Here is a 19,146-nt window from a genome sequence, read left to right as displayed (position 1 = left end):
ACATTGGGGTACAGATGGCCCTTCTTTTCACTACCTCTGTATCTTTGGGGTAAATACCCAGTAGTGCAATGGCAGGGTCATAGGAAAACTCTATTTTTTTAATTTCTTGAGGAATCTCCACACTGTTCTCCAAAGAGGCTGCACAACTTGCATTCCCACCAACAGTCTAAGAGGGTTCCCCTTTCTCCACATCCTCTCCAGCACATGCTGTTTCCTGTCTTGCTAATTTTGGCCATTCTAAGTGGTGTAAGGTGGTATCTCAATGTGGTTTTAATTTGAATCTCCCTGATGGCTAGTGATGATGAACATTTTTTCATGTGTCTGATAGCCATTTGTATGTCTTCATTGGAGAAGTGTCTGTTCATATCTTCTGCCCATTTTTTGATATGATTGTTTTGTGTGTGTTGAGTTTGAGGAGTTCTTTATAGATCCTGGATATCAACCTTTTTTCTGTACTGTCATTTGCAAATATCTTCTCCCATTCTGTGGGTTGCCTCTTTGTTTTGTTGACTGTTTCCTTTGCTGTGCAGAAGCTTTTGATTTTGATGAAGTCCCAAAAGTTCATTTTCGCTTTTGTTTCCTTTGCCTTTGGAGACATATCTTGAAAGAAGTTGCTGTGGCTGATATCGAAGAGGTTACTGCCTATGTTCTCCTCTAGGATTCTGATGGATTTCTGTCTCATGTTGAGGTCTTTTATCCATTTTGAGTTTATCTTTGTATATGGTGTAAGAGAAGGGTCGAGTTTCATTCTTCTGCATATAGCTGTCCAGTTTTCCCAGCACCATTTACTGAAGAGACTGTCTTTTTTCCACTGTATATTTTTTCCTGTTTTGTCGAAGATTATTTGCCCATAGAGTTCAGAGTCCATATCTGGGCTCTCTACTCTGTTCCACTGGTCTATGTGTCTGTTTTTATGCCAGTACCATGCTGTCTTGGTGATCATGGCTTTGTAGTAAAGCTTGAAATCAGGTAACATGATGCCCCCAGTTTTATTTTTGTTTTTCAACATTTCCTTAGCGATTCAGAGTCTCTTCTGGTTCCATACAAATTTTAGGATTATTTGCTCCAGCTCTTTAAAAAATACCGGTGGAATTTTGATTGGAATGGCATTAAAAGTATAGATTGCTCTAGGCAGTATAGACATCTTAACAATGTTTATTTTTCCGATCCAAGAGCATGGAATGGTCTTCCATCTTTTTGTGTCTTCTTCAATTTCTTTCATGAGTGTTCTGTAGTTCCTCGAGTACAGATCCTTTACCTCTTTGGTTAGGTTTATTCCCAGGTATCTTATGGTTCTTGGTGTTATAGTAAATGGAATCGATTCTCTAATTTCCCTTTCTGTATTTTCATTGTTAGTGTATAAGAAAGCCACTGATTTCTGTACATTGACGTTGTATCCTGCCACGTTGCTGAACTGTTGTATGAGTTCTAGTAGTTTGGGGGTGGAGTCTTTTGGGTTTTCCATATAAAGAATCATGACAAGCTAATTCTAAATGTATGTGGAGGAGCAAAGGGCTCAGAATACTCAAGATATTGCTGAAGAGGAACAATATGTTTATTATTGTCATAAAAAAACAATAAGGATTTTTGGTCTTAATGCAGGAATTGGTAAGTTAACCAAAAGAGTAATACTGAGATCCTTTCCAAAGAAGACACACAGATGACCAGCAGATATGAAAAGATGCTCAACATCACTAATCATCAGAAAAATGCAAATCAAGACCTTAATGAGATATCACCTTATAGTTGTCAGAATAGCTAAAATAAAAAATACAAGAAACAACAAGTGTTGGTGAGGATGTGGAGAAAAAGGAAACCTTTTGCACTGTTGGGAAAGTAAACCAGTGAGCCACTGTGGGAAACAGTTTGGAAATTACTCAAAAAATTAAAAATAGAATTATCATATGATCCAGTAATTCCACTAGTGATTATTTACCCAAAGAATATGAAAGCACTGGGGCGCCTGGGTGGCTCAGTGGGTTAAAGCCTCTGCCTTCGGCTCAGGTCATGATCCCAGAGTCCTGGGATCAAGCCCCGCATCGGACTCTCTGCTCAGTGGGGAGCCTGCATCCCCCTCTCTCTCTGCCTGCCTCTCTGCCTACTTGTGATCTCTGTCTGTCAAATAAATAAATAAAATCTTTTTAAAAATCTTAAAAAAAAAGAATATGAAAGCACTAATTTGAAAAGATGTAGGCACTCCTATGTTTATCGCAACATTATTTACAATAGTCAAAATATGGAAGCAATTTGAGTGTTCATCCATAGATGAGTGGATAAAGAAGATTATATATATATATATATATATATATATATATATATATATATGAATGAATATTCCTCACCATGAAGAAGAATGAAGTCTTGCCATTTACAACTACATGGATGGAGCTAAAGGGTATAATGCTAAGTGAAATAATTCAATCAGTGAAAGACAAATACCATATGATTTCACTCATATGTGGAATTTAAGAAAAAAAAAGACAAAAAAACCAGACTCTTAAATATAGAGAACAAATTTTTGGCTATCAGAGGGGAGGTGGGTGCAGGAATGGATGAAATAGGTAAAGACAATTTAAAAAAAAAAAAGAACTGATATCCTACAAACAGACCCGCCCATTAATGGATTTTTTTTTTATCACAATCTAGTGAAAAAGAAAGTCAGATTTCACCAAAAGTAGTAGAACTACTGATTAAGCATTTAGAAAACGTGAATTAGACCTCTAGCTAGCATGATAGACCAAAATTAGTTCTGAAGTATAAAATATTCCTAATTCTAAACTACAAAACAGTTTAAAACAATGCAGAAGATATCTTCTTGACCATGTGGGAAATAGGTGTTTTTTGAACATGACACAAAGTTTGCAAATCAAGTTAAAAACTGATAAATTCAGCCACATTAAAATTACAGACATCTATACATTATAAAACAAAAAACAAAAGACAAAACAAATAAAAAACCTGTACCCCTGGGGCTAATAATACATTATAAAAAAATTACAGACATCTGTTCAAAATCTAAAAATAAGAAAGATAAGCCAGAGAATGGAGCAAGATATTTGCAACAAATATAACTGACAAAGGATTAATGTCCCATATTTGTATATAATATACATATATTATATATGCTATATATAGATATATAATGAAGAAATATATTATATATTATATATTATATAGAGAGATATGCTTTTAGACAAAAAAAGAGAAATATATAATATATATAAATATATATTATATATGAACATATATAATATATATGTAAAGAAATGCTTTTAGTCAAGAAAAAAACAAATATTAATTTCCACAGTTTCTAAAGATTGCCAAATATAAGTATAATGAAGTAATATTTCATAATATCCGTATTGGTGAAATTAAGAAACCTATTAATACCAAGGGCTGACAAAAAAAAGTATGGATCAATGGGAACTGAAACACTGCTGGTAGGTGTATAAACTGGTACAACAGCATGGGAAATCTATTTAAGATCCCCATACACTGCAATAAAACAATTCCTGTTTTAAGACTATACCCTAGAATAGAGCTTTCCTTTGCTGAGATCCATGAAGAGAATTTAAAGGTCATTTGAGTGCTACATCTGAGACTAATGATATACTGTATGTTGGCTAGTTGAACTTAAATTAAAAAAATAAAGGTCATGTGATTTTGGATGGGAAAAAATTACTTTTTAAAAAATTTTCAGCAGTGCCTAAATAAATTTAACATTTCTTTTGTGTATGAATATTGACAACAGACCACAATAGTATGAGCAGCAGCCATGACTTTGTCACCAATGAAACAAAGATATACTCATATCACATTACAATTATGGCAGATAACTGGGTATAAATATTCTTTATACTCATTGTTACTTCAAAATCAGATAGGCAATTAGACCTACCCCTAGATCTTGTTATTTAATGCATTAGTAAATGTATTTAATATTATATACAAATTCATTAACATTTTTATAGCTGCATTTCAATATCATTGGTTTCTTTTGTAATTCTATGATTTTATCTTGTACATTTAAAAACTTATTCTGAGAATTCCTGTAGGATTCACCAGACTCCAAAAAAGTTCCTTGGTCCAGTTAAAAACTCTGCTCTACTATGCTATGACCCTGCAATTGCACTACTAAGTATTTGCCCCAAAGATATAGATGTAGTGAAAAGAAGGGCCATCTGTACCCCAATGTTCATAGCAGCAATGGCCACGGTCGCCAAACTGTGGAAAGAACCAAGATGCCCTTCAACGGACGAATGGATAAGGAAGATGTGGTCCATATACACTATGGAGTATGATGCCTCCATCAGAAAGGATGAATACCCAACTTTTGTAGCAACATGGACGGGACTGGAAGAGATTATGCTGAGTGAAATAAGTCAAGCAGAGAGAGTCAGTTATCACATGGTTTCACATACTTGTGGAGCATAAGGAATAACACGGAGGACATTAGGAGAAGGAAAGGAAAAGTGAATTGGGAGAAACTGGAGGGGGAGATGAACCATGAGAGACTGTGGACTCTGAGAAACAAACTGACGGTTTTGGAAGGCAGGGGGGTAGGGGTATGGGTGAGCCTGCTGCTGGGTATTAAGGAGGGCACGTATTGCATGAAGCACTGGGTGTGGTGCATAAACAATAAATCTTGGAACACTAAAAAAATAAAATTAAAACAAAAAAAACTGCTCTAAAAAACTTTACACATACATGGAAGAGTGCATAAAGCAGGACTATTAAAAGAGAAAAAATGTATTAATAAACCATATATCTATCAACAGTAGAATGAACAAATGTATTGTGGTATGTGGTATGTCATATGTGGTATATGAACATATACCACCATATACATATATCCATATACATATATATGAATATTTTACTACAGGGAAAATGAATGATTTATGCACAAAAACAGGGATAAATCTCAGGTGAGTGAAAAATGAAAGTTGTAGAAGAATGCATACTGTGTGGTTCTATATATAGAAAGTAGAAAAACATGTAAAATATTGGTTAGGAATGCAAACATGTAATGAAGTTATAGATAAATGAGAGTAAAAGGTAAATACAAAATACAAGGTCATGAATTAACATCAGAGTTAGGAGGAAAAGGTATGGGATCAGAGAAGAAAATGCAGACACTATGTTTTTTTTTTTTAAAGATTTTATTTATTTATTTATTTGACAGACAGAGATCACAAGCAGGCAGAGAGGCAGGCAGAGAGAGAGGAGGAAGCAGGCTCCCTGCTGAGCAGAAAGCCCGATGATGCGGGGCTCGATCCCAGGACCCTGAGATCATGACCTGAGCCGAAGGCAGCGGCTTAACCCACTGAGCCACCCAGGCGCCCCTATGTTCTTTTTTCTTAACCTGGGTAGTAGGTATGTAAATGATAATCATAGCATAATTCTTTGTAATTTACATATAGTTCTTATTCTTCTATCTGCTCAATATTTACTGCTGAATGTTTACTGAAAACAATTTTAAAATGTGTATTATGTAGCTTGAAGACTTGAAGTGAATTTTCTGGGTGGCTTATAAGCTATCTGTATGAGTACTAATGAATAGTGAACTCACACTGGAGAAATAAAGATGAAGAGTTCTGTTTTCGACCTTAAATTTTGAGCAGTCTATGAGACAATCCAGTAGAAATGTCACTGGGCAGTTGTTATTTACATATCTGCTATAGAAACAGAAACAGGAACCATAACATCATCGAGCTGGTAAAGAATCATGGATCCATTTTCCACTTTATTTTTTTTAAAGATTTTATTTATTTGAGAGAGAGAGAGATCACGCACAAGCAGGAGGAGGGGCTGACAGAGTGGGGGAAGTGGACTCCCTACTGAGCAGGAAGCTCAATGCAGGACTGGATCCAGGAACCCAGGATCACGACCTGAGCCGGAGGCAGACGCTTAACTGACTGAGCCACCCAGGTGTCCCAGAAGATTTAGACATTTTGCTAAATTCTACTGTCATATGTAGTTGAAATTTCCCTTAGAAAATCCACTATATTATCTTAAAACTTACAATACAACAAAAGTATATTTCAGGTGTTATGCACAATTTTAATGCTTAGAGAATGTTACAGTAAATGGTTTCTAGTTGTTGATATATTTAGAACACAAGGAACATTGTCAAAGGCAGAAATTCCTCAAATAAGAAGATATATTTTAATGTGCTAACTAAATAACAAATTTTGATTTTGATTTGCTCAAGGAAATTTTGTTTCCCCATGCTATCATTTAGTCTCACCAAGAAAGGTTTTTTTTAGTTTTTTTAAAGATTTTATTTATTTATTTGACAGAGAGAGAGAAATGACAAGTAGGCAGAGAGGCAGGCAGAGAGAGAGGGGGAAGCAGGCCTTCCACCGAGCAGAAAGCCTGATGCGGGGCTCAATCCCAGGACCCTGGGATCATGACCTGAGCCGAAGGCAGAGGCTTTAACCCACTGAGCCACCCAGGTGCCCCAAAAATGTTTTAATTTAAAAAAATTCCCTAAGCTCTGTCTACTTATTGCTGTTGGTCAGAGTTTGAAATACTATCTTAAGTGGTTATTTGGGGTGGAAAATACAGATCATTTTCATTTTTTGCTTTGTATATTACTTTATTGTGTCAAGTTAAATTTTCAGAGTCAATGTGTATCACTTTTGTAATCAGAAATAAGTAGACAAAAAAGATAATTTAAAATGTTTTAAACTATGATGCCTTCTCCACAATTGTTCAGAAAATGTCATTTTATTTTGTCATAATAGCCAAAGTAAGATAATGCACTAGAATTTACTAGATTTGAAGTAGCATAATTTCTACAACTATATGTGGGTATTATGATTTTATTGAATATGTGCTGTCTTTTTATGATAATCTAATCAGATCACTTTAGAAAATCAGGACCAGGAATCGTTAACGATGCATTTGAAACAAATATAGTCTTTGAAATATGCAAAAATAGATGTCATAAAGATTTTATGGGAAATATTTCTGCCAGCATTACCCTTAAATTTAATAATCATAAGGAGGATGCCCATGCTTAAAATATACCTTGACACATATATGCTAGAAAATGCAATTACACACATTCTTAGTTCTGCAATGTTGAATCTGGACTTCAGCTCTAGAGCTCTGTTTCAACATCTTTACATTAAGCCCCTTGAATTTATTTGATTCAAGTTATTTTTTTTAAAGATTTTATTTATTTATTTGACAGACAGAGATCACAAGTAGGCAGAGAGGCAGGCAGAGAGAGAGAGAGAGAGAGAGGGAGAAGCAGGCTTCCTGCTGAGCAAAGAGCCCGATGCGGGGCTCGATCCCAGGACCCTGGGATCATGACCTGAGCTGAAGGCAGAGGCTTTAACCCACTGAGCCAAACAGGTGCCCCTGATTCAAGTTATTTTAAATCCTATGGAAATGTGTAGTCTAAGGGCTAGTCTCCAACACCATTAGAGTGAAAAGTGATGGGAATCACTTCAGTGTGTGCAGAAAAGTCTGGAATAGAAAATGAACATTATTATAGAAGCAAAAAGCCTTAGAGAAGTAGTATTTTCTTTATTTGGAAAAATGTTTTTAGATCCCTTGTTATATATGTGTTCTTTTATTTCTTCCTAACACTCACAAGATCGCATTGGTCTTCTGTTGTCCTTGGGTTAGACAAAATTATTTATGACACTTGTCAGAGACAGTTAAAGACTTTATTCAAAGGAGGACTATCATGTAAGGCCCCTTGGGATGGGATCTTACAGTTGGGGAGAGAGTTTAGGCTCAGCTCCAAATACAAAGAAAAGTGGGAATTTAATAGCCAAGGAGCAGTGTGTGGTCAGTGGGTGGAAAATTTCTGAGAGGGAACATCATGGACAAGGGAAGGATTCTAACTAAACTGACCTAGCAGGATCCTTACTGAAGGCAGGCCTTACCTGGGAGATGGTAGAGGATAAGGAACCCAATTAGATATCAAGAGTGATCAAATGTAAAGGATGGAGAATTCCTGTTAAACTTATATAGCAAGATTCTTGCTAAATGGAACAATGCAGAGACAAACACAGAAGTCCAAAACTTTGAAGTCTAATTGAAAAAGAGCTCAGAAGAGCCTGAGTAGAGTTTGGTGGAGGAGAAAATCTTTGTCACTGAGCTCACTTTTAAATTTGTTTGGGAGCTATAGTACTGCTTTGGGGGAGGTAGGAAGGGAATTTTACATTTTATGATTGATTTAAAAAAATTGTGGCCACTTTCTCTTAGATACTGTTGGTAAGCAATTATAAAGCAAATAAAACTTTATAAGTTTTCCAAGCCCTAGGATATCTAAGTTTTCCAATCATACAATTGTTTGTAGCTCATATCTTTTCACCACTGATAGTATTTGCTTCCCTTTTCCTAGAAAATTATGCCCCCATTGACCCTATCTATTGAGTAGTCAATCCCAAAGTTAAAAGGTAATTTTTGTACACAGTGAAGTACCATGGCTTGATATGTAGTAGCAAATGTATAAATTGAACAGCAACACATAAGTAAAGCCTACACATGGGATATTATTCTAGTAACCATCCATTGGTATGAAAAATGTAAGATGGAGATGAGCAGAAGAGCACAAACAAGAAACTGTTAACAGACAAGTCTTCCATCCAAGAAAGGAAGTCCAAATCTAGAGCAGTGGTCTATAAGAGATATATCATTGTCAAGAAAAAGTTAACTTTATCTTCATTTCCCCCATACTGCCCCTGGCAACCATGATTTTATTCTCTGTTTCTATGAGTTTGCCCAGTTTTCCTGGATGATATGACACTGACATCAGCCAGAATTTCAATGGTCATAATGACACAAGCTGCCAGCAGAAGGTTCTCATAGGTTCTTTTCAGATTTAGGTTGTAGATGCTATCACTTTTCCTTCTGTGGATGTACTGTTCCATTTGAAGTCAAGGTTGATGCCACCCAAGTGGGTTCCTGCTGTTATAAGATGAATAAATTCTGAAGATGTAATGTATAATGTGGTGACTATGATTGATAATACTGTATTATATAATTGAAATTTGCTAAGCGTTTATATATTAAGTGTTCTTACATACAAAATTGTTAACTATGTGCGGTGATGGTTGTATTAATTAATTTGATTGGGGAAATCCTTTTACAATGTATGCATATGTGAAACCATCACATTCTACACTTTAAATATATTATAATTTTATTTTTCAATTTTACCTCTATAAAACTGGAAAAACTGTAAAAAAAAAGTTAACTTAGAATCAAGAGAAGGCATTTACAACTCCTAGTTTTAAAAATCAAAGTTAGTAAATGAAAGCATCTAAATGATGATAATTTAATCCTAATTGTTTAAGGTCATTATTAATTTGAATTTCTACCTGATAGAGGAAATTCATATATCGGGACCAACAAAATAGAGGCTGCTCCAGTGGCGTGGCCCACATCACACACCTAAACCTAAATCAGACCAAATTTGTGGGAAAACCCATGTCAAGAAAACATAACATACACCAATCACACTCCTCCAACTCAGCTTTAGCTAATTCACCTGACCCTAGAAAACAGAACCTGCTAGCCTTACAGGAAACCCCTGACCTCCTAGCTGATCATGCCCTGTTTCCACGTTGCTGCTTCCAACACTCTATAAAACTCTCTCTTGCACAAAATTATACGGAAGGGTGCTCACTCACTGCTTGGGAGTCACTGCACACCGCCCCTCACCTCCATCCATGAGTTGTTTTCCCTAAACAAAGAATATCAAACTAATTACTATATTGTTTTATTTTTGTCATTTCACATATTTTTCACACTTTCCCTCCTACTGGAATGGGTCCAGGTGGATCCAATTGGGGAGAGGTAACACGTAAAGTGACACATTTAGTTCAATTTTAGCAGATTATGTTTGTGTGTTTGCCAATCATTCTGGTAAATGGTTAAATCATTGCTAGCTGCCCCAGTCTAGGAAGGCTTCCATGAATTCTCCTGTTCATCCTGCTATCTATCATGACATGAATGAAGGTGAAGAAAAGAGATTATTTCTCCCAACCAGAGATATACAGACAATGGAGACACAACAGAAGATAGTATGCAGAAAATTCTCCCTTATAATTCATACAGGAAAGAAACTATATAGGCTTTCCAAATGTGACAAGAATTAAAATTTAATGTAAGCTATCAAATAAAAACTTTTTAAAAAATATTTTTCTTTATTTATTTGACAGAGATCACAAGTAGGCAGGGAGGCAGGCAGAGCAAGAGATGGAAACAGGTTCCTTGCTGAGCAGAGAGCCCAATGTGGGGTTCCATCCCAGGACCCTGAGATCATGACCTGAGCTGAAGGCAGAGGCTTAACTCACTGAGCCACCCAGGCACTCCTAAATAAAAACTTTGAAGCTTAAAATAAAGTTCTATCAGTAACAAAAGTAAATTTTGTACTATTCTAAAGGAAAGAAAAACAAGAAGGATAGAAGAGTAAACATATATAAATATATTACACAATATTACAGTAGAATTTTTTCTTCATTTTATTTCTCAAATCATGTAAGACCATGAAAAGTGACACTTGTGATTATAGTATCTACAAAAAAATACATATTGTCTTAAATAATTCCCTTAGGGAGTTGAACTAGTCACAAAATGTTAATCACGAGTTTTTAAATACCTACCCACCCCAGTCAAAGCAAAAGCTAGTTCTTTAAAGTCTACAATCACAGGTATCAGATTCTGCTGCATCCTAAAAATACTCTAACAAAAAATTATCACTAAAGATAATTATCATTGTATCTTTTTTACATCTAATGTGGGTTGTTTTTTGTTTTGCTTTGTTTTGTTTTAGTCAGGGGAAACAAAGAGCTGCAGATAGATTATTTGGTATAAGGCTCTTGAATTCCAAGTAGAAGAAGCTATGTTGAGATTCAATGCATTTATGTATCGAGAAACATCAGCTGTACTCTGATGCTTTAAGATTACGTTAGAACAAATTTATTCTGAATGGAAGATTCAAGAAAAGGAAATACACTATGTATATCTTTGGAAATCTTTTAAAGTTTACTTTTGGAGAGTTAAAGTTTTATCATGAATGATATTTTTTTCCTAGGCCAGACCAGTTGTCTCTTCTTGTCATTTGTGGCACTTGTATACCTTAGAACTAACTGGCATTTTTAATAATGGAACTGAAAATGATTTTTCTCAATGTAGTACTTTTTGTTGCTCTGCTTTTTTGATGGGATGCAAACTGCAAGCTATTTAACATACTCAAAGTGCTGCTAGAAAAAGCTGTCATTAGCATTTTGAATGTCTTTAAAAATCCTATCCAGTCTGATAGCATATGTACGGAATGATAATGAATAAAAGAAATGGTTTAAGGAATGAATAATGTTTTTCTATTCATAGGTATCATATCTACAGTGACAACTACAGCTGGGTAAATGGTCATGGAATAGTATGATTCGGGCAGGCAGAAAATCTTGGTGTGGGGTTTGAGGAACAAATTATAACTTGAATTCCTCTGATGTTCTGCCAGTTATGAAAAGTGACACTTACAGGATAAGACAGCCTTGCTGGAAACTACAGTTTTTACTGGTGTGTGCAAAATGAATTTTTCCGTACTGGTTATAAAAAGAAATTTGAGACATCACACTGTTTAAAAATACAGAGGTGGGAAAGAGTGAAAACCTCAACTTTAAAGGTAAATTCAGAGTGTCATACTCAAAATGTATAAATCTAAGTAGGAGGGTAGAGACTTCAATATTATCTTGCTACTGAATTCATGTGGGTTTCTCACCAGGCTAAAAAGCAAGTCAAAATTAAGTGGTAGATGTCTTTCTCCGATTGACTTATTTTGCTAAGCATGATACCCTCTAGTTCCATCCACGTCGTCGCAAATGGCAAGATTTCATTTCTTTTGATGGCTGCATAGTATTCCATTGTGTATATGATCTCCCTGATATGAGGGAGAGGAGATGCAACATGGGGGGTTGAGGGGGTAGGAGAAGAGTAAATGAAACAAGATGGGATTGGGAGGGAGACAAACCATAAGTGACTCTTAATCTCACTAAACAAACTGAGGGTTGATGGGGGGAGGGGGTTGGGAGAGGGGAGGTGGGGTTATGGATATTGGGGAGGGTATGTGCTATGGTGAGTGTTGTGAAGTGTGTAAACCTGGCGATTCGCAGACCTGTACCCCTGGGGATAAAAATATATGTTTATAAAGCTGTAAAAAAAAAAAAAAAAAAGAAAGAAAGAAAGGATGAATACCCAAGTTTTGTAGCAACATGGACTGGACTGGAAGAGATTATGCTGAGTGAAATAAGTCAAGCAGAGAGAGTCAATTATCATATGGTTTCACTTATTTGTGGAGCATAACAAATAGCATGGAGGACAAGGGGAGATGGAGAGGAGAAGGGAGTTGAGGGAAATTGGAAGGGGAGGTGAACCATGAGAGACTACGGACTCTGAAAAACGATCTGAGAATTTTGAAGGGGTGGGGGGTGGGAGGTTGGGGGCACCAGGTGGTGGGTATTGTAGAGGGCACAGATTGCATGGAGCACTGGGTGTGGTGCAAAAATAATGAATACTGTTATGCTGAAAAAATAAAAAAATTAAAAAAAAAAATTAAGTGGTAGAGGGCACCTGGGTGGCTCAGTGGATTAAGCCGCTGCCTTCGGCTCAGGTCATGATCTCAGGGTCCTGGGATCGAGTCCCGCATCGGGCTCTCTGCTCAGCAGGGTGCCTGCTTCCCTCTCTCTCTCTCTCTCTGCCTGCCTCTCCGTCTACTTGTGATCTCTCTCTGTCAAATAAATAAATAAAATCTTAAAAAAAAATTAAGTGGTAGAATTTAATCAATCAGGAAATACAGGACAATTCCCTTACTATGAGCATGGAGTATATGGGTACAAATGTACACTGTTGGCAAACTCTTAATGTTATGAATCAAGGAAATATTATCTAGGGGTACTTACATTCAGGAATATCAGTGCTGTCATCTTTTTTTTTTTGCCAAGGGGCTATATTCTAAGCTAGTTTGAATTATTTTTATTTATTTTTTTTTATTTTTATTCTTTAAAGATTTATTTATTTATTTGAGAGAGAAAACAGAGAGTGTGAGCAAGAGGAAGGGCAGAGGGGCAGGGAGAGAGAATACTAAGCAGACTGAACTGAGCGTGGTGCTCTATTCCACAACTCTGTTAACATGACCCAAGCTGAAACCAGGAGTAGATATTCAATTGACTGAGCCACCCGGGCACCCCTGCATTGTTTTTAAATGAGAAAATGGAATAAAACAAATGATTGTAACCATTTCAGTTATATGGGGATTGCTGCTCTTTTCCTGTCTCCTGTCATTCTACTAGTTTCAGTTAAATGCTCCAATCTTAAAAAGCATATGATCACCAAATTCATTCTAATGACAGATGCTAAAGGCTATGTAAGTGGATATCATGATCAGTTAGTTATAGGACTTCTTGTTTTAATGACATGCTTACTTCTGACTAAACAAATTGAAATGGCTATACTTTCGCTTAATATAGTTGGAAAAGACAGGGTATTATATTTATCTATTGTGATACCATAGTTTTCCCTCAACTTCACAAATACTGAGTAAATGTCAGGGATTGTCCTTTTCAGTTTGGATTTCTTTCCTGTTTTATAAGTGTAAGTGTCTACCTCTCTTGCCAAATATGTAAAATTTAGCAGTAAGGAGTTATTTGTATTAATGTCGGACTTTTATCCCTCAGTCAGGCAGTTGACTTGTTTAAATTAGAGAAGTGGTTTATCTAAAAAAATAGAATAGCTCAAGGTAAATATTAAGAACCAACCTGCTAGCTTCTGGCATAACAGAGTTGAGAACAAAAATATAGCATTTATAACATTAGCTAGATAACTTGTGTTTTCTAAGACAAACTTATTGTATATATTTTTAGGGAATAGCATTTTTCTTTCTTTTCCTCCTCTTCCTCCTCCTCCTCCTTCTTCTTTTGCTTTGCTTTTTCTATAATAGAAACAAAGTTGGTGCCTCACCTTGTTGCCATGAAGAAATTGAAGTTCATAAAGTATTAACATTCTAAAACATTTCTTATGTTTTTCTTATCATTGTGAGTTTCATTTTCATCTTATGATAATGTAGAATGTTTACCTTTGCATTTGATTGTTTGTATTTTCATTAAAATTGAAGCACTCAATTCCTATAGAGCTATTTCTTAATATTACTGGTTAGAACTTAGATTTGATTATGCTAGTGTCTCTAAATATAACACCTATAAAATAGAGAAGTTTAGTATAATATTATTTGCCTCTGAGAGAAATGTAATTCACTTTTTTTGACATCAGCATGGCAAAGAGGAATCTTCTTTTTTTTTTTTCTGATGTGTTTCTGCAAAATACATCTGTTTACTTACAGCTCATCATGCAGGCCAGGAGACAAATTGAATTTCATTTTTTCTGTAGACATGAATATGCAGATATGACAGTGGCCACATTCTAGAACAAGTAAAGCTCTTTAACAAAATAATTTTACAGGACAGTTCTTTGTAACAACGTGGTTTCTTTTTTCCCTTCTTCTTCTGACAAAATAAAGCTTCCAAAAAGTTAAAAACATAATTCATACCAATATAAGTTCAATACATGTCAAATTATTTACTGTCGTGGGAACCAGTAAGATGGTGAACTAGTTCTAAGAAAATCTGGAGAGCTATTTATAAGCAAGTTGATAAAGTTCAGAACACACAACCCCCAAAATATGACAATTTGGTATATTGAATATTTTAATGGAGGAGTTGGGAAAAAACAGAAGCAGGAAGGTCATTCTGACCTCCCCACTTCCCAACCCCCCCCCCACATCTGGCCTATCTCCCCAGTAACAGGTCTTAATATTATCATGTGAGAGGTCTCTTCCTTCTACCTGGAGGAAAGGAACATCCTTTCAAAGGACAAGAAGAATCTTAACAAGATTCTTAACAAGATTCTTGTCCTTGTCCTTTCAAAGACAAGAAGAATCTTAACAAGAAAGTCTTGCTCAATTTCCTCCAATTTAGTACACTTGCTTCATACTTCTTAACCTATCATATTCCTCCACAACTCCCTATTATCTATCAAGCTTAGAATTAAAATACTCAGATCTGTTTTTTTGGGACATCATTTCTTTATGAAATCTCCCCAAGCCACATAAAACTTAAATTTTTGTGTTTTTTTTTTCTTGTTAGCCAGAGACCCTAACAGTGTTGAGGAAAAATTTTTCCTCCCCTATAAAGTTAATAAAAGAAGGCTAGGATACAATTATTGGGTTAAAAACAAAAGCAGTTTTTTTAAGTAGTTAATAAAAATAAGCTTTGGGTGTTTATTTTCTATTGAAGAGAAATTATATCTATCAGAAAAAATTTGCTTGTTATCATGTAACTTCACTAACTCTGGGAACTTGAACCAATAGTAAGTATTGAGTCAAAGTACATAACCTTAAATAATCCTTGGGTGAGTCTGAAAAACATTGCTTCTATGTAGTTATTGAAAAGACAGTATGGAGCTTTCTCAAAAATTAAAGATAGAACTATATTATGACCCAGGAATCAAAGCACTGGGTACTTACCCCCAAAATACAAGAACACTAATTTGAAGGGATACATGCATCCCTATGTTTATTGCAGCATTGCTTACAACAGCCAAATTATAGAAACAACCTAAATGTCCATCAATAGATAAATGGATAAAGAAGATGTGGCATATCTCATGGAATATTATTTAGCCATAAAAAAGAATGAAATCTTACCATTTGCAGCAGTATGAAGGGATCTTGAGAGTATAATGCTGAAAAAATAAGCCAATGAAAGACAAATATGGTATGACTTCACTCATATGTGTAATTTAAGAAACAAAACAAATGAACAAAGGAAAAAAGAAAGAAAATGAAACCAAAAAGGACTCTGAACTATAAAGAACAAACAGTGGTTACCAGAGGTGAGGCAGGTGGCAGGAAATGGGTGATAAAATGAAGGGGATTAAGGGTGCACTTATTTGGGGGCACCTGGATGGCCTGGTAGGTTAAGTGTCTGCCTTTAGCTCAGTTTATGATCTCAGGGCCCTGGGATCAAGCCACACATTGGGCTCCTTGCTCTGCTGGGAGTCTGTTTCTCTCTCCCTCAGTCCCTCCCCCTGCTCATGCTCTCTCTCTCTCTCTCTCTCAAATAAATAAATAAAACCATTAAAAATACATTTAATTTTCTAAATGTTTCAAAGTCTCTCATTCTAACTATGGCATTTAAAAAAATCCATTTCATTCAGTAAGTGAGATGGATACAGCCACTTTATTTTTTTAAGATTTTATTTTTATTTTTTTATGAGCAATCTAAAATTCAGGGAGAGGAAGAATTCCCCTAGTTGTGCTGAGGACTGAACAGAAAATGCTGGTGGGGAGCTTTGATAATAAGCCACTTGTCCACAATTTGCCAAAGGGTGACTTTGTCTATATCAAGCTGATTTTACAAGGAAAACCATTTCAAGGTGTTATGGCTTGTGCATGGAATCCAGAATATTCCAGAATATGTAGCCACCAGTTTATTTGAGATACTTCAAGTTCACTGACTTTTTAATCCCTTCTTAATTATCTTAACATTTGGGACTGCAGATACAGAAAATAAAAGAACTAAAGAAAAAGGTACTTTTTAAAGTTTTTTATTTAAATTAATTAACCTACAGTGTAATATTAGTTTCAGACACATAATATAGTGATTCAACACTTCATGCAACACCCTGTGGTCATCACAAGTATACTCCTTAATCCCCAAAACCATTTCACGCCCCACCAACCTCTGCTCTGGTAACCATCATTTTGTTCTCTATAGTAAACAGTCTTTTCCTTGGTTTGCCTCTCTTTTTTTCTCTTTGCTCATTTGTTTTGTTTCTTAAATTCCCAATATGGGAGAAATCATACTGTATTTGTCTTTCTCTGACTTACTTATTTCACCTAGCATTATACTCTCCAGCTCCATCCATGTTGTTGCAAATGGTAAGATTTCATTCTTTTTATGACTGAGTAATATTCCATTATATATATATGTAGCATATTTTTATGCATTCATCAGGCAATGGACCTTTGGGTTTTTTCCATAATTTGACTATTGTTGATAATGCTGCAATAAACATCGGGGTGCATGTATCCCTTTGAATTCGTCTTTTTGTATTTGTTGGGTAAATACTTAATAGTGCAATTCCTGGGTCATAAGGAAGTTCTATTTTTAACTTTTTGAGGAACCTCCATACTGTTTTCCAGAGTGACTGCACTAGTTTGGAACCCACCAACAGTTCAGAAGTGTTCCCCTTTCTCCACATCTTCACCGAAACCTGTTGTTAAAGAAAAAGATTCTTACCAGGTTTAGGCTTTCTGCTTGTTTTGGCTTTCATTTAGTTGCTATAGCACTATGACTGATTACCAGAACTACTATAAAGTTAATTTAGTCAGTTTCTGATTATTTAGTGTTTCTGTGCTGAAGCAAGAGCCTAAAGCTTGCTGGTTTGCTATTCTGTATCTTTGGGGTAAATACCCAGTAGTGCAATTGCTGGGTCACAGGGTAGCTCTATTTTTAATTTTTTGAGGAACCTCCACACTGTTTTCCAAAGTGGTTGTACCAGCTTGCATTCCCACCAACAGTATAAGACGGTCCCCCTTTCTCCACATCCTCTCCAACATTTGTTGTTTCTTGCTTTGTTAATTTTTGTCATTCTAACTGGTATAAGGTGGTATCTCAATGTAGTTTTGATTTGAATTTCCCTGATGGCTAATGATGTTGAACATTTTTTCATGTGTCTGTTGGCCATTCATATGTCTTCTTTGGAGAAGTGTCTCTTCATGTCTTCTGCCCATTTTTTGACTTGATTTTTTTTTTTTTGATTATTTGCTTTTTGGCTGGTGAGTTTGAGAAATTCTTTATAGATCTTGGATATCAGCCCTTTATCTGTACTGTCAGTTGCAAGTATCTTCTCCCATTCTGTGGGTTGCCACTTTGTTTTGTTGACCGTTTCCTTTGTTATGCAGAAGCTTTTTGTCTTGAAAGAAGTTCTTGTGGCCAATGTTGAAGAGGTTACTGCCTCTGTTCTCCTCTAGGATTTTGATAGATTCCTGTCTCACATTGAGGTCTTTCATCCATTTAGAATTCATCTCTGTGTATGGTGTAAGAAAATGGTTGAGTTTTTTTCTTCTGTATATAGCTGTCCAATTTTCTCAGCACCATTGAAAAGACTGTCTTTTTTTCCATTGCATATTTTTTCCTGCTTTGTTGAAGATTAGTTGACCACAGAGTTGAGGGTCTATATCTGGCTTCTCTATTCTATTCTGTTGTTCTATATGTCTGTTTTTGTACCGTACCATGCTGTCCTGGTGATCACAACTTTATAGTATAGCTTGAAGTCAGGCAACATGATGCCCCAGCTTTGTTTTTCTTTTTCAACATTTCCTTGGTGATTTAGGGTCTTTTCTGGTTTCATATAAATTTTAAGTTTGTTTTTTTTCCAGCTCCTTGAAAAATGCTGTTGGTATTTTGATCGGGATGGCATTGGAAGTATAGATTGCTCTGGACAGCATAGGTATTTTAACAATGTTTATTCTTCCAATCCATGAGCATGGAATGTTTTTCCATCTTTTTGTGTCTTCTTCGATTTCTTTCATGAGTGTTCTGTAGTTCCTACAGTATAGATTTTATCTTTTTGGTTAGGTTTATTCCAAGGTATCTTATGGTTTTTGGTGCTATTATAAATAGAATCGATTCTCTAATTTCTCTTTCTATAGTTACATTGCTAATGTATAAGAAAGCAACTGATTTCTGAGTACATGGGTGGCTCAGATGGTTATGACTCTGCCTTTGACTCAGGTCATGATCCCAGGGTCCTGGGATCGAGTCCTGCATTATGCTCCCTGCTCGGCAGGGAGCCTGCTTCTCCCTCTGCCTCTGCTGCTCTCCTGACTTGCGCTCTTTCTCTGTGTGTCAAATAAATAAATGAAATCTTAAAAAAAAAAGAAAGTAATCGATTTCTGTGCATTGATTTTGTATCCTGTCATATTACTGAATTGCTGTATGAGTTCTAGTCATTTGGGGTTGGAATCTTTTGGGTTTTCCACATAAAGTATCATGTCATTTGTGAAGAGAGAGTCTTTGATTTCTTCTTTGCCCAATTTGAATACGTTTTATTGCCTTTTTT

Source organism: Lutra lutra, chromosome X (assembly GCF_902655055.1).
Source record: "Lutra lutra chromosome X, mLutLut1.2, whole genome shotgun sequence".
NCBI lineage: Eukaryota > Metazoa > Chordata > Mammalia > Carnivora > Mustelidae > Lutra > Lutra lutra.
The sequence above is the reverse complement of the archived record's forward strand: the minus strand, read 5'-3'. Positions refer to the sequence as shown.